This window comes from Manacus vitellinus, unplaced genomic scaffold (assembly GCF_001715985.3).
Source record: "Manacus vitellinus isolate BGI_N305 unplaced genomic scaffold, ASM171598v3 scaffold_15_pilon, whole genome shotgun sequence".
NCBI classification, from domain to species: domain Eukaryota; kingdom Metazoa; phylum Chordata; class Aves; order Passeriformes; family Pipridae; genus Manacus; species Manacus vitellinus.
In genome coordinates, this window is record NW_021939122.1 from 3,980,936 (window position 1) to 3,996,795 (window position 15,860).

The following is a 15,860-nucleotide window of genomic DNA, read 5'->3' on the forward strand; positions in this document are numbered from 1 at the left end:
GCCTACATAATACATGCAAATTTCACTGGTGAAAGACATTTAAATAGGAAATTCTCGCATTTTACCAAACTATTAGTTTATTTCATATTTGATCTGTCTGGAGATAAGGTTGCTGTGTTTTCCAATATTTTAAATCAATCTAGCTTTTTAATTGCATCATAATTAAGAAGGATGGACTTCTTTTCCAGTTTGAAAAGTACTCTAATACAAGAATCCAGACCACAAAGAGAAGGCCAGAAGTTCAGACAGAGGAAGTCTTAGAGAAAACTAGGTGACACTAAGCAAAATATTCTCCTACCACATATGCCATTTATTGCCTCCCCTTTTCCAACACAGATTTTAGACTACTGCAATACAGAATTACGTGATTTCTTTATAAAGTGAAATACACGATGTTTTCATGGTAAATATGTCGTGAACAGCAGGAACAAGGTAGTTTGGTAGCTGGATGTCACAATCTATTTTCAGTTGCAGGTGTTTCAAATCATGGCCAGTTATGGCACATCAAAGGTGCAGAGAGAGCTGAATGCTCTGAGGAGGAGTCAGCCCCACACAAACCCAGCACAAAAGCTGAGCGTGGCGGTCAAAGCAGAGTGCTGGGGACAGGATCCATCCATCTTCCCAGGCATGGTGAGGGGATGAATCAATCAGGCAAGGGGGTCATACAGGGAGTGTGGTCAGGAGACAAGCACTGGGTCCTGCACTTGGGTGACAACAACCCCATGCAGCACCACAGACTGGGGGAAGAGTGGCTGGAAAGCTGCCCAGTGGAAAAGGACGTGGGGGTGCTGATCAACGGTGGCTGAACATGAGCCAGCGCATGCCCGGGTGGGCAAGAAGGCCAATGCACAAGAAATAGTGTGTCCAGTAGGACTAGGGAAGTGACCATCCCCCTGTACTCAGCACTGTTGAGGCCTCACCTCAAATCCTGTGTTCAGTTCAGGGCCCCTCACTAGAAGAAGGACATTGAGGTGCTGGAGGGTGTCCAGAGAAGGGCAACAAAACTGGTGAAGAGTCTGGAGCACAAGTCTTATGAGAAATGGCTGAGGGAGCTGGGTGTGTTTAGCCTGGAGAAAAGGAGGCTCTCTACAGCTACCTGAAAGGAGGTTTTAGAGAGGTGGGGGCCAGTCTCTTCTCGCAGGTAACAAGTGACAGGACGAGAGGTAACAAGCGTCAAGGGACGTTTAGATTAGATATTAGGAAAAACTTCACTGTAAGTGTTGTCAAGCACTGAAATAGGCTGCCCAGGGAAGTGGTGGAGTCACCATCCCTGGAAATGATCACAGACCATGTGGATATGGCACTTGAGGACATGGTTTAATGGTTAACATGTGGTGGTGCTGGGTTCACAGTTGGACTTGATGATCATAGAGGATTTTTCCAACTTTAACAATTCTGTGGTTCTATGAATCACAGCTTGGACTGGACCCAAGCTACAGTCTGGGTCCAAAGTCCATCTACAAGACAAGCTAGTTCCAGCACAGATCTCAGGTCCACCCAGGAGACAAGAGTGCAGGTCAGCACCCCTCCCTACAACATTGCTTAGACAAGGACCCTAGGCCCAGGTCTGAGCTTAAATGGGATTTCTCAGCCATAAGTGGCGTGAAGGTCTCAGATGAGGTTGGTCAGGGCAACTAAGGGTCGTTGGTGCACACAGGACAACGACAGCAAAATGTTTGGGAATTCCAGTAGAATCACGACCCCCATTTGAGGTTTGTTTTATCACAGAAAAAAAAAGATTGAATAAAATAGGTCCTTAAATATGCAGGGAAAGGTAAGGAATACTATGCAGAAATAGCACAATGCTCTCTGGTGGTGTTGTTTCAAAGCTCTAATGTACAAGAAAGGCAGCAAAATCCTGCAAGTACGTAGAGGACTGGGTAAATACCCAGAGCTTTCTCTGGTTCATAATGTACTGTTGGATAAGAGTTTTTGTCTACATACTTAATTATCCCAAACCCTAAACGGGCACAAAAAGCTGCAATGTCCTTGGAATTAGTATTGTATCACTGCAAGTTATTAGTAATGTTGCTATAATTCATACTTGTAAGCTAAGAGGATGCTTCAGTTTTGGAAATTTGCTTAATGAGGCATATAGCTCTTCTTTTGCCAATACAGTTTCAATCTCAAATCCTGTCAAGCAGGATTTATGTGCTTTTGTTTCTAACACAAAATGAGAAATATAATGCTACATGCCATAGAACAATTCAAACAACTATTGTCTTGCTGTTTACACAGCTTAAATTACATGCTAGTTTAGTCATTATTCAAAGTAACATTACAAGTGAGAAAAAATCAGTAATCTAAATTCTGTCTCAAAAATAATTAATTTGAGTAAGGCTTGAAGCTACTGTTATCAGGGCAGAAGTTTGTCCAAAAAGATCAAATATTTAAGAGGAAGCAAGAAACCACTCCAGCTCTTTGTTTTCCTTGGGCTATGAGGCAGACTCAGGGGAATCGCCTGTGTCAGAGAAATGTTTATATTGGAAATTAGAGGATTTTATAAGATTTAATTACAGTGGATTTTCCTCCACATAGTAGAAGCTACAGAATGGAAAGTCAGTCATCTGCTTTTAGGCAGAATCATCACAGTTAGAGATAAAAAAGCACAAACTGTTGAGCCCATCCTCTTGAAAAGGCAGGCTACAATTCCCTCATAGAGGATATAGTGGATACTAAGCTTATACTCCATTGAACAGCAGCTAAAAATCCATTTAATAGAGAGGGGCTGACCCATGAAAAACAGATTAGACAGGATTTTGTGGCATTCAGATCTTTCATTCAGAACAAAAATTTCTCACATTTTTAGTTATTTACAGTGTCATTTTGAGGAATATCATTTTACAGTTTCCAAGCTTTGAAATGTGTCTCTCATGAAGATGACTTGTATGATAAAGAATCCAAGCCAGGCTGAAAACGAATTAAAAAATAGTGCCCACTTTTTAAAGTAAAAGAAAGGTGCCTAACAAAATCTCAGCAACACTATCCATAAATACAGACTTGTATGCTTTTAAAACTAGCCTGAAGTTACAGCTGATGGCATAAATATTCAGCAAGTAGTAGCACAGTTAGTATGCTTCTCTGTGTTTTGCAGAAAATCTTCCATTTAACTGCAATATATTCCCTAATCAAAGGGGTTGCATCTCATAATTGCCTCTCTCATGCGACCAACTTGCCATTAAGTGATGATGACGGAATAATTCATGCAAATAACATCTGGGAATTATGTTTTATGTTGTTATTGATAGATCATTTAGAAGAGATGGCTTTGTCATCAGACCTAGTCTCTCGGAAATAAAATCTGGAATAGTTTCAGGCTCTTAGGAGAATATGGGCTTTGTCTTTCTGACTTTTTTATAAAATCATACTGTGAATACATAAAATGCATTCATTTCTTTTACACAAGATGGCAGGCACCAGACAGCCAAGAGCTTGAACATGATCTCTCTGTTATGGAGCAGAGGCCTGCACTTGGCCATCCCTCCGTGGGAAGCGCAGACTTGTGGCACAAGGCTTGAATATTCACTGCACTGAGGGTTTTTTCCTAACTAACTGCTCTGCAAAATACATATTCTCTTCCATAGAAGACTGCCACAGATATGATCATCTGGAAGACATCCCACTTTCAAAGGACTGCCCTTTGGCTCAACAAGCTGCTGTTAACACTGCTCTGGCAACTTCCAGAGCCTACTGCTGCCCATCAGCAGCACATACATTAGTCTCTCTTGATTGAATATTAGAAAAGTTTGCAAGCCATCCTGCTGGCTCACAGCACATTAATACATTTATATGCAATCTCATCTATGAGCAAACTGCAGGTTACTAACTAGTTTAGACAAATTGCCTTTCCTAGCTTGGAAAGGCAACAGGGCTTGAACAGGGCTACAGATAACCAAGAAGAATTTGCAGGCAGACACAGAAGCAAGATTGCACACATTTTGTGGAACCCTACAACTTTCGTGAACTGATGAGTATGTGGGATTTGAAACATTATTAATTTTATTAATTATAATCATATATCTACTAGTAAAAGTCTCTTCAGTTAATGTAATTAATTAGCAGTGCCTTTATGCTGTACCTCTTGCTCTCTAAGTATTTAACACACAGTAAGTGTCATCTTCTCTCTGATGATCATCCTCTGCTTGCAGTACAGCTTACAGGAAACATTAATGAGTGCAAGTACTTTATCAGATATATATTGTGTTAACTAACACATGCAGTAAAGGGAAGAGAACTACATAAACCACTCTGAAGCAGTGCTCTTAAAATGTAACCTAAACTTCAGTCGGCTTAACAAACTAATTCTCAAATAGAAACTCTTTCTTTGATTTTCAATTATACTTTTTAGAAATATTATTTATATCAAAAGTTTTAATGCATATTTTCCAAGTATTTTTTAAGAAAACCTGCAGGTTCCTTTGTTTGTTTTGATCTTTTGATTAACAATAAAAGAAACACAAAATGTTTTGTGCAAAGCATTTTACTTTTAAAAGTCTGTTTTTCATTTAAAGAAAATTTTATCTGATGTATTTTCAGGGACATAAATTTGTAGACAAGGACCACCACCCTCTAAAAAAAATTAGAAGAAGTTATAGTGATAATAAACATTTGCCTTTCAAAAAATCCACCATGAACAAATAAATGTATAAGGTGAGATTAATTTATGGTTATAAGTTCTTCTTGAGATGCCAAAGCAAAATAGTTATTCTTCATGGTTATTGTAACAAGGCTTACTGGAACAATTATTTTCTGGAAATTCAGACAGGGACGACACAACCTTACAACAGAAGGCTGACAATGGTCTCAACTCCTCCCAGGCTCAGACATGAGCCAAGGGCAGCACCACTGTTTTACTCCAAGTCCCTGCATTTGTAGCTAGGGAGGAAAAAAAAACATACAAGGAAGACACCAAATGCAGTGGAAAAGGCCAGCCACTAAGCAATGCTGCATTTGTGCTCCAAAACATCCCTCTACACAAAAGGGTAAATAAGGACTCTGCAGACTTCCCATTCTGACCAGGAGAAGTTCCTGCTTTAAGCAACAACCTCATTATACATCGTTCACTGCGGGGAAAACAAAGTCACCCCTGGAAGGAGGGACAAACAAATGAGAAACTTTCTGCTGGCCAGCCTAAGGACACCCTATGGGCCTTGTGGCACAGGACCTCCCCTGCTCACAGATGCTATACAAATTCAATTACACCGAAGAGTGCTTCAGTCCAACTCCACAGTGCCCAGCTCAGATCTGTAATTACTTCCATATTCTATTATAAAAACAGCCATACTGTCATGGGCCTGAAGCTAGCATGTATTCAGGGCTTCATTATATATACTATCTCTAAATGTTTCTCTTAATTATCTTTGGTCCCTAAGAGAGGCTTGAGGCCTTTCTCATTTGCTCTCTCTTCCAGTATGGTTGGCTTGACTCCCGAATCAAAAGACTGAAATGGGATGGGAAATCACAACAAGTAAACAAGTATTCTTCCAAATGCATACACTTTTATTTGTATTATTTTAGCGGTGTCAGAAGTGCCATATTAACAGCAGCAGCACGAACAGTACTGCAGACACGGGTATATACAAAGAGAATGCTTTGAGTGTTTGCTCAAAGGACAGCTCAAAGGCAGCACAAAGGACAGTCCCAGAACCCCAGGCATACTTTATGCATCTGGTACACCACTGGCAGGATACCTGAATTATCAGAAGCTGGTAATTCTGGCATACAGAATACATCTTTTATATACAGAACATTATGCATCAACTCACTCACTTCTCTTGTGTAAAAATGGACTCAATAACTGAATAAAAAGAACTTCCTGCACACTTACCGAGGTGGTGGCACTTCTCTAGGGATTATTACAAAAGCTGTCTCTCTCAGATGTTGGGAACACTGAAAATACAAGGGCAGAAAAGAAAATGTATTAGCTCTCATGCCTTCATGTTTCAGTTTGAGTAGTAATTAATATTTTTACCCAGGTAGCACAGAGATACCAACTCCTCATGGAAATGGAGGTCCCTGCAGACACTCTGTCTGTGCACGATCCTGAATTCATAGGAAAGGATCCATTTATTTCAGTGGGCTTGAAATGTGTTTCTTGGATACCACCAAGAATACTCTTACACCAGAGCTAGTATTACCAGCAGTTTGCACTGGTGACAGACTGCAATGCTGCAGCTGACGCAGTTCAGGGAATGCGAGTTTAATATTGATTTTACATGTTACCTAGGATTCAGAAAATCAAAATACAAATTTCTAGAAGACCTTACTCCAATTTTCCCAGACCCTGAGATGGTCTAATTCTCACCTTAAGTATGCGTGGTGCCGAACACACAATGTTTGGGCTCTAACCTGTGAGCAAACCCAGCTCACATCAACTACAAACAAACTTCTGCTAGACAGGGACGGGTCTGAGTGTGTCCTCTGGCTCCAGCTGCACCTCTCAGCTATCACTGCCCACGCCGTGCAGTTGTTAGCACTGATACGGGAAAGGACACCCACTTTATTTTCGGGCCAACACCGCCATTTGCCCGCGGCGGCTCCGGCGCCCCCTCCCGGCGCTGCCCGGGGCTTCCTCAGCCCCCTCACCAGAGGAGGCGGCCCGCGGGCGCGAGCCGCGCCTCTCGCGGGAAGATGGTGGCTCTCGCGAGAGGCGCGCGGCGCGGCTGCCCGTAGCTATGGCAGCGGGGGATGAGCGCGCCCGGCGGGACCGCGCGCGGGGACAGGTAGGGATTGAACCGCTCCCGGGAACGCTCGGCATTCCTCTCCTCCCGCGCCGCCCCCTCGGGAGAAACCACGGCCAGATCCAGCCGTTCTCCGGCGGCGTGTTCCCTGTGCCCGGAGCCCCGCCGGTGGCGACCCCTGCCCTGTGCAGCGGCCGCAGCCCGTACGGCGACCGGGCCGCGGCGGGGTCCGGTGCCGGGCCGGCCGGCCGGGCCCGACCCTGCGGACCGCGAGCCAGGGGCCCTCCTGCCTGCACGCCCGCGGCTGGTCAAGCTGGAGAGGAGGAAAGGGATGGCAGGTACGAGAGAAAGAGAGTACTGGAGGCTAAGGAGGGATTTTTGAAACGAATATCAGGGGCTTTGCATTATCTTGGTTAATAATTCAGGTGTGATCGGTTGCCGTCAAAAGTTAAACTTGCATAGGAGCTGTCGGTTAGAAGGAGCTGCTCAGTATTTAACTCACTATGTCGGTCTAAGGTAGGCAAAAACATGTGCTTTTTTTTTTTCTTTTCTCTCCCTTAAAAGAAAACAGAGGCTGTTTAATTTTCCAGGATCTGATTTCGCTTGAAACCATTCGTTCAGTAGAAGGATTATGAGTGGACAGTCGTGAGGATTACAGCCATAGGTAGAAAGCATGACAATATACACCTTCTCCTTTTGAAAAGTTGCAGGCATAATGGCTTTCTGGTCTTCCAGCTACGTGAACTTGTGTGTATTGGAGTGGCTGACTGTGTGTGTGAAAAGAATTTGAAGAGCTTTTCAGATTTCAGAACAAATTCTGAGTGTTTTAATCGTGGAAAAAATATGCATGTGAAAAGGGAGGGAAAGTAGTTGTGTATTTCTCATGCAGTTTGAAAGACAGACGAATGTACCGAAAATAAACCTCTCTAAGCTAGTGCTTAGAGACTCTTCAGACTTGGAAAAAAAAATCTACGGCTGAAAGGTATTGTCCTCCAACATACTTGACATTGAATAGCAATTTTGGAAAACAATAGCTACATAAATAGTCTTATGTTTGTTTCCAGAGGGAAAGAAAGTACTGCTGTGCTGAGAACTGGTGAGGCAACACATATCTTGAATATGACAGCTTTTAAAAATAATTACCAAAAAAGTATTATGGGCTAAAAAATACTTAAATCAGCCTGCTGAAATATGTTCTCATGTAGGAAGCGGTAGAAATAGTGACAATTTAATTAGATAGGATACTCTTTAAGTTCTGTTCTACTGCCTAATCAAGACTATATCTAATCAAGCATGCTGCATATCAATGGGACTTAATTAAATAGGAGCTTTTTTTTTTTGCCTGTTTGTTTCCCCCTCACCTGAGTGATGTCACTTTGGAAGCCTTTTGCCACAATGTTCCTGAGGTGGGATGGAGGAATAAGGGTGTGCTTGATTTGTCCAATACAGACAAACTTACTTACAGTTATCCCAGAGAATTTAGAGATTGGAGGGTTTTTTATGCTAGTAATAGCTGTAAAAGCATTTAATTTCTTTCAGGCATTGCAGGTAAAAAATATGTCAGTTCTTTCATTTCTGGGTTAACAGTCTATTTTGAGAATGTAGTCACAAGTTCGTTAAAAAGGATAATGGGAATTTAAATCCTTCTCTATCCAGTCTTGGAGATGTTATTAGGCATTAAGCCTTCTTAGGCTTCTAGTTTTCATGGAGAGTACATAGAAGAGGAAGTGTGCTTATTTCCCAGTTTGTGGAGTTTCAAAAAGTTTGTTACCTCGAGAAGCTCAGTGTTGGAGTGCTCTATAAACATACCCGTATAAAGAACAGTCGTAGCTGGCCAGAACAGTTTTTGGTGGAACTGTGCAAAATGCAGATGATATAAAAAGGAAACTGAGATAAGAGGATGAAAGCATAATAAAAAGTCACAGCTATTGGTTTTTTTTTTAAATCTGCTTACCTAACTTCAGAACCAGTAAGTGTCTTATAATAAACATGCCTGTATAACTTATTAGTCTATCATTTTTTCTCCTTCAGCCTTTTGAAATCTAAGTACCTTGCACATCCTTTGGTTTTCTAACATATGTTCCACTCACATTTAATCAAACAGTTTAAGTTGTTCTCTGAAATATTTTGCTTCTTTTCTTTGTCTAAACTTTGCTCTTTAATTTATTTTTGTCAATAGTGGCTGCAGTCAGAATTCTAAAGTTATCCTATATTTCTGTCACTGCAGGTCATTCCCTAGCACAGATATGCAATGCTTGATGGCAGAGGGGAGCAGCAAGAAATCTTATTACTGACTGTCAAAGAATTTGGATTGACTTGCATGAGTCTCTCTACTGGTCCTGTCAACTGCAAGTCAAGCAGTAGGCAATCCCCAGGCCTTAAGATTCTGCCTTCATCTGTAGGCAGCCCCTTTCCCTTGGCTTCCACTCTGTGAGACTGCTCAGAGGAACCCTCTCCTGGTGTAGTCTAGACACTTTCTAAGACAAGTGACACAATGTAGTTGGTTTCTTGTTGTGTCTCTTGACATGCAAGTTTAGTGTCCAGTTCATTCCTTCTTTTTTTTTCTGTTATGTCACTTGATGCATGGGGTTTCCTGTTCTGTGACCTAGAGAAGTTGGGTTTGGGTGCATCTCACCGGCCACTGTCTATGGGAGATGGGTCTGTGTTTGGCCAGCCCAGAGGATGACTTGGCTGTGCTACTCTCTGTTCAAACCTGGAGTAAAATGGAGAACGGTGGTACCTGTTGAGTACTTAATGTGATTGCTCCCAAACTATTAAGAAGCAAGGGAAAGGGCTAGACATGGTTTTGAGGCTTTATGTTCAAATTATGAAGGCATGTGGAAAATTACATACCATTATGATTCAATCCATGTCTAATAATTTTGAAGAAATACTTTAAAAATATGATTTCTCTAGTATCATTCATAATAATTTATAAATAAATCTGTTTCTGAATTAAATCTATCTGCAGGAAATACAATTCTTGCTCCTACAAATTTTGTTTAAACATTTTGGCTATAAATGGAAATTTTGGAAACAGAAATTAAATTTGATATTTCTTTTATAGAATACTGTGGCTATTGTCTTCAAAACGTTCAGCCTTAAGAAAAGCATCTTTCAACAAGATATCCAAAGAGATCTTTAAGCAGCACTATGAAATTTGAGCTTTAAAACCTTCATATTGGTGTCTCTTCTTTCTTTTCTTCTTTCTTTATTAATATAACTCCTGAAAGCTTTGTACTGGTACAGAGGAAATTACAGCTGGGTATCTGAGAGTCATAAGTAACCTTTATCCACAGAATGATGTGTTGTGCTTCTAGTGGTGTAACTTTCACTGTTCCTCTGGCACTCTCCCGAGACCCTGGTCTGGAGATGGTGCCTGAGGAGGAAGAGATTGTTTCTGTTTGTTCAGTTTTTTGTTACATTCCTGGGGTGAAGTTGTTTTCAGAAATGCAAATTGTAATGTTGAATTTTGAGCTCGATGGGAACTGGACTGAGCCTGACAAATCAATTTGCGAGGGCCAGTGTTGTCAGATGATAATAGCTCACCTTCATTACCAACCAGTTTAGGTTTGAACCAATGACCTAAAGGTGAAAAGCTCACTATTGCATTACGAATCCTCTGATCTATCCATATGTTCTCTTGTTTAAACTCCCTGTAGTCCTCTTAAACAGAACATGCAGTAAATACTGAGCATTGTTTTGCACTTGTAAATATTAGAACAGTGTCCATTCCAGTTGCCTGTTGTGCGTGTGAGGACACTGCAGTTAAATATAGCAACAATTTCTTACACTCTCTGGCTTTTCATGAGAAACCCTCATACAAATCCAACCATATGGCAAACCCCAGCATTATCATAAAACCATTAACAAAGAACCTTTTGCTACCATTAACAGGAAAATGAATCTACAGCTCTAAGCAGCATACTGGGAGTTATTAATAAACATCAGGCTGCTGCTAAGAAAATGAACTTAAATGAAATATCATTAGGAGCTGAGTCATTCCACCAACACTTCTGCATGTTGTTTCCAGGTTTGTATTTATCTATGAAAGCCTTTTCAGAATATATTATCATTATTACATGTCTACTTTGTTCTTCATTGAGTATCTTTTAATGCTGTAGAAAAGCATAATGGAAAATCATTTGCATAGATTTCATAAAATAGATTCAAAAAAATATTTGCAGTGGTGCGTACGGGAGCTCCTGAGCTATTTTCCCATTCATTCGGAGGTAAGATGTTCCTAGGCAACCTACTGAACAGGATGAGGTCAACAAGTGTAAATGCTTCACCAAGTGATTCTCGGTTTAGAAAGCTGTTAAAACAAGTTACTGTCCGCAAGCCATAGTTTCTGTGAGCTACAGAAATAATAAAATTAACATTTGTATGCATTTGGATTGTCTTTTTATCTCCTTATCCCCTCTTCTCCAATCCCTAATCTCATTCTACTCTGTAACAACAGACACTGCTGTGTCTGTACTGATTGACTTGCTGCCAAATCTAATATAAAGAGGTGAATTTTCCTACTTTCCCTTCATTATGAGAGAAAATTAGGTCTTTTTCCTCTGCCTGACCAACTGCTTCAAAAGGTGTTGCAAGGATACTCATTTTGATCAGATGCTTCTGTGGGCAATAAAAATAATTTGCTGCCTAGTTACTAATGCATATGATCATGCTGTTTGATGTATCCCATTTGTTTTGTCCCCCTTTTCCAGTCAGAGCATATCTCTTGGAGCAGTATTTTCCTTTTTTGCGTAGCATTTCTGGTATACGGGATGTGATCCATATCTGTTTTGTCATTTTTTTTTCCCTGCTCCTTTGATGGCACTGCACTCATCTTCCAGAGGTTCTGTCATTGAAAACAAAATGTCTGAATTCTTGAGGGTTTTTGAGAATTGGAGAAATCAGGCTTTTAAACCTCATTGTGAATGTTTCCTTCTTTTGAATATCTTTCCAGACCTGAAACTGTGCCATTTTTTTGTCGTGTTTTTTTTCTTTTTTAATGCAGATAAGACTTCACTGAATTGTGGTTGTCTGTAGAAGTGTGAGAGGACATGAACCCTGGTGATCTTTTAATTATTTTGCAATAAGCTCTGGCTTGTTACATTCTACCATAATTGATTTGATGTGTGCATTTGATCAAGCATGCAGCCCTTGAATTTGAAGGCTAGAAGCCTGGCTTTTGGAATTACTTTCCCCTTTTGTCTGTCACAGCACTGAAAATTCAGACAGTTAAGCCTCAGCTGCTTTCCCATTCTGTTTAAATAGAACCAGTGAATGTGAGTTTATTGTAGATAACTATTTTTAGAATGTAATCAAGCTTACTAAATGGTATGAACACTGGAACAAAAGTGGGTGTTTGGGTATGCACACTGCAAATAAGCAGAAAGTAATTGCTGGTTCAAAGGTAGAAGTAGGTAGGATGAACTGTAATAAAGAGTTATCACATTAGTGTCTTGACTAGAATCCTCTTTTCATTGTACAGTGTGGCTCACAAAATTTATGCAGAAGTACACACTGTATATTGTGTGAGTGGGGGGGAACAGTACTCATGTGAGAAGCCTACAGGGAATTGAGGGGAAATTAGCCTTTTTTCTTTTTTTTTCTTATCTGCATGAAACTTGTTTTGGCATTTTACACACTTAGAACAGCTAGCTTGTTTATTTCTAATACTTGGTAAATGTAAATCAGTATTTGTAGTAAATAATGTTTGATGCATGTAGTTCTTATGGTTCCATTTTTAAGAAATGTTATGATTTATTACATTTTGAATTTTGAAAATGATGAATGGACCAAAAATATGTAAGAGGAGGAATCTTCTGTATTTCCACAAAACATGAAAATAAATGTATTCTGGGAAATAGTTAATCAGTGAAGTGTGTCACAAAGCAGAGGATAGCAAAAGACTTTCTAATCCTCCAGCTTGTATTCCCAGTAGAATGAACTTATAAATGGATCAATAAACAACAGCTAATGCATCTCAGCACATGGGTACATGAGCTGTTACTGTGACATGGAAACAGGTTAATGTCCTCACTAGGTCTGCATGTTATTCAAGAAAATAGGTCATGGTGGGGGAAAGGGAGGGGAAAAAAAAGTGATGATTATGTACTCTGCCTGTTCCTTAAAACTTTTCCAATATACTGCATCTGAGGCACACTAATAAATAGACAACAAAACTTCATAAACCTTGTGACAGTAAACTGCAGCACTCCCTCTGATGTCTATTATGGACATTTTTATGCACAACAATCTGTGCAGTCCTTGTAATAGATGATATCTGGGGAGTTTAGGTAAATACTTTTGAAGTATGTTAAAAAAGGCATTACCAACAAGAACTTTAGGATCCTTTGATTATGGATGTTTGATAGATTTTTAAATACAGATTTATTTATTTTTCTCAAAGTAATTCAGGAAAAAATGCTGTGGTGTGAGCTTGGCAGTGTTGCTGGATGACAACAGGTTTCATTGAAAGTGCTCCTAATTTGTTTGAATTCTCAAAGACAGACAACTTACACAAATTTTTCAGGGAAGCTTTTTTAAAACTTCACTTTTGGTATTTCTCTTAAAATGCATTGTTCAGGAGAGGATGGAGAAGGAGAGACTATATCTTCCTTGTTAGCAAAAACTAGCTGGGTTTAAGACTCTACTTTTGTTACAGAAATAGCCATCTTTTAAGAAGAAAGACCTTCTGTTTTGCAAATGTGTTTTCTTAAAGGGCTCTTCCTTTTTGAGAGAGATAGGTAGTTTAATTAATTCAGTTTTTGCAGAGGATTTGATTATTGATCTTGTAAAAACATAATAATACTAATGGAACACTGCACAGATCAGTCTAGACAAAGCTAATCACTTGAATTCTGGCTTTTGTAACATGGACACTTGTAACTTTTTATACTGCTAGGAACTTCCTAAAAAAGCTAATGGTCAAACAGGTGTACACACGTCAATTTTTGTTCCTGTCTGGGCTTTACAAAGTAAATGACACACCTGCAAAGTCTAATTACTTAATAGTTCCTTCAAGTGTTCAGCACTATTTGCAGGCTATAATTATCCCGTAGACTTTAGAGAGTGGAAAATTATGTTGTTCTGCCTCAAAGGCAATCACTTAAATGTCTTGGTTTGTGAATTTGGGGGCAGAGAATGAAGCATGTCCATGTGTTTACTTGTCATCTGCATATTCCTTGGGAAATGCAATGCCAAATCCGGTGCCTTCCTCTAAGCTTACTTGGACTTAATGTCACAACTTGTTTATCTTCTTGCCCTGTTGGCAGATTGAGATCTTTGAAATCATGGTTTTGAAAATTGAAAGTTGGACTAAGAAAACTGTATCACTGCCAAAAATCCATTTGACATTTTTGTAAAGAAACCTGTGCTGGAGGAAATTCTGGCATCTTCGTGTACTTTCAAGGCAAAACTGCTTTGGAGATTCTTTAAAAGAGTCATTAGGGAAATTTTTCCTCAGTTTCACTGGGATTTTTTAAATGCAGACTGGTGCTGCTGAAATGACTTGGAATTTAGACTAAGATTATGTAGAGTAGGATTTGTCTCCTTTTTAATGATGTCTGTTCTGCTTCCACCAACTATAGTAGCTTCTCTTTTGCAGACAGAATTTTCTCCAAGGAGAGAATTTCTGTGACTTCGATGGCTGTTGCTGCCTTAGGCAGCAACCCAAGACTGGAATTACAGACATTTTTACAACTGGAATCAGATCTGTTTTCTTAGGCTGTTTAAATTTCAGCCTTGTGAGCCTTTAACTCCCATTGAATGGTGTAACGGGAAAATACGTTTACTGGTACCTTCAGATTTCAACATTGAAAGCTTCATGTTATGAATGACATAGGTTTTATATGTCACTTGATTGCATATTTAGTTATGTTTTAATCAGAAATATAACTCCACCTAATAGAAAAGATAGGTAGAATTGCTAGGCAGAATATTGAAATGTGTGTTCAAAATGGTGTAAATTAGCAAGATGTACTAATAAAAAGCAACCCTATCTATTATGTAAGTAATTGGGAAATTTATGTGCCTTGCATATTTACACTTTATACAATTTCTGCCTCTTTTATAGAAGTCCAATGACATTACTTGCTTACTCAGCTCTTTCAGGTCCTTTGCAGTAAGGAGAAGTACAGAGGGAAATTCAAAAGAACTTGATTCTGGTGTCTTGATTTCAGACGTTTGTGAGCCTTAATACTGAGTTTGCTCATTAAATGTTTTGCAACCAATTTTTAACTTGCAAAGCTATTGATCTATCCAGGGGGAAGTAAATATAAAGGAGAGAAGGCTGGTGGGCTTGGTTTGTTGGTAGATACTTAAGAGAGGAAAATGCACAATTTATTTTGCTTCAGTAATGTCTTTATGTTTAGCTTATCCATTCAGATATCAACTGTTGGTGGGTTGATACTGTGGAAAAGATGACAGCACTTAAAATTTAGAGGAATGAGAACTGGGCCACTACAGCATTAGTTTGCACTGGGTATTTATTACATTAGTGTCCAATCCGACCTTCCCTGTTAAATTGTATGGAGCTGTTTCCCAGATTTACATGTGTTGCAGTCAGGGTCAGCTGCTTCATGTGGAACCACTCCCTTGCTGCTTGTGATGGATGTCCAGAAACAAGGCCTCCTCTGACAAGCAAGAGGCTGAGGATTTATTTCTTGCCTTTGCCACATAAGCAGGCAGAATTCCTTTTACTGTTTGCAGTTCCAAATCTTGGTGAACTCAGTTTTGAGCATGTTTTTCAACTTTTCTTTTTTACCAGAATTTTGTTTCGAGTCTTTCAGTCCAGAGATTTCAACAAAATTAACTTTGGCACGGTATCGGAAGTAGCCAGAATGGATGGGCACAGAGGCTTGCCTTGTCAGAAGATGTCAGTGTAGAACTCAGAATAGAATTTGGGTGTTCTGGCTGTTCCTGTGCTCTCACAGCCGCAGTTCAGTGAGAAGAGGAACCAGATCTTGAACTGTCTGTTCTTACAGAAATAGTTCTAAAATCTGTTAAGTTCTACTTGGGGGAAGTTCTTGGAGGATGTGCAAAGTAGCATAATGAAACATTACAATGTATTCTTACGAGTTAGCGGATGATTTTGCTAATGTAACTTAGGTGCATATCTATACACAAGAGACAGAAGATCACCTTCATAGAACAATCTTTCTCTGGGCACAGATTAATCAGCAG

The 15,860-nt window shown here is 39.8% G+C and overlaps 1 protein-coding gene across 7 annotated transcripts in view; it reads left to right on the plus strand.

Moving 5' to 3' along the window:
• The first annotated feature begins 6,632 nt into the window (after window positions 1–6,632).
• The window catches only part of USP54 (ubiquitin specific peptidase 54), a 90,962-nt gene continuing 81,734 nt past the window's right edge, over window positions 6,633–15,860 (plus strand). For all 7 annotated transcript variants that reach the window (XR_001920208.2, XM_008924301.3, XM_018069033.2 and 4 more), the window contains exon 1: window positions 6,633–6,722. The gene's annotated coding sequence lies outside the window, so the exon portion shown is untranslated. The remainder of the gene's footprint in view (window positions 6,723–15,860) is intronic.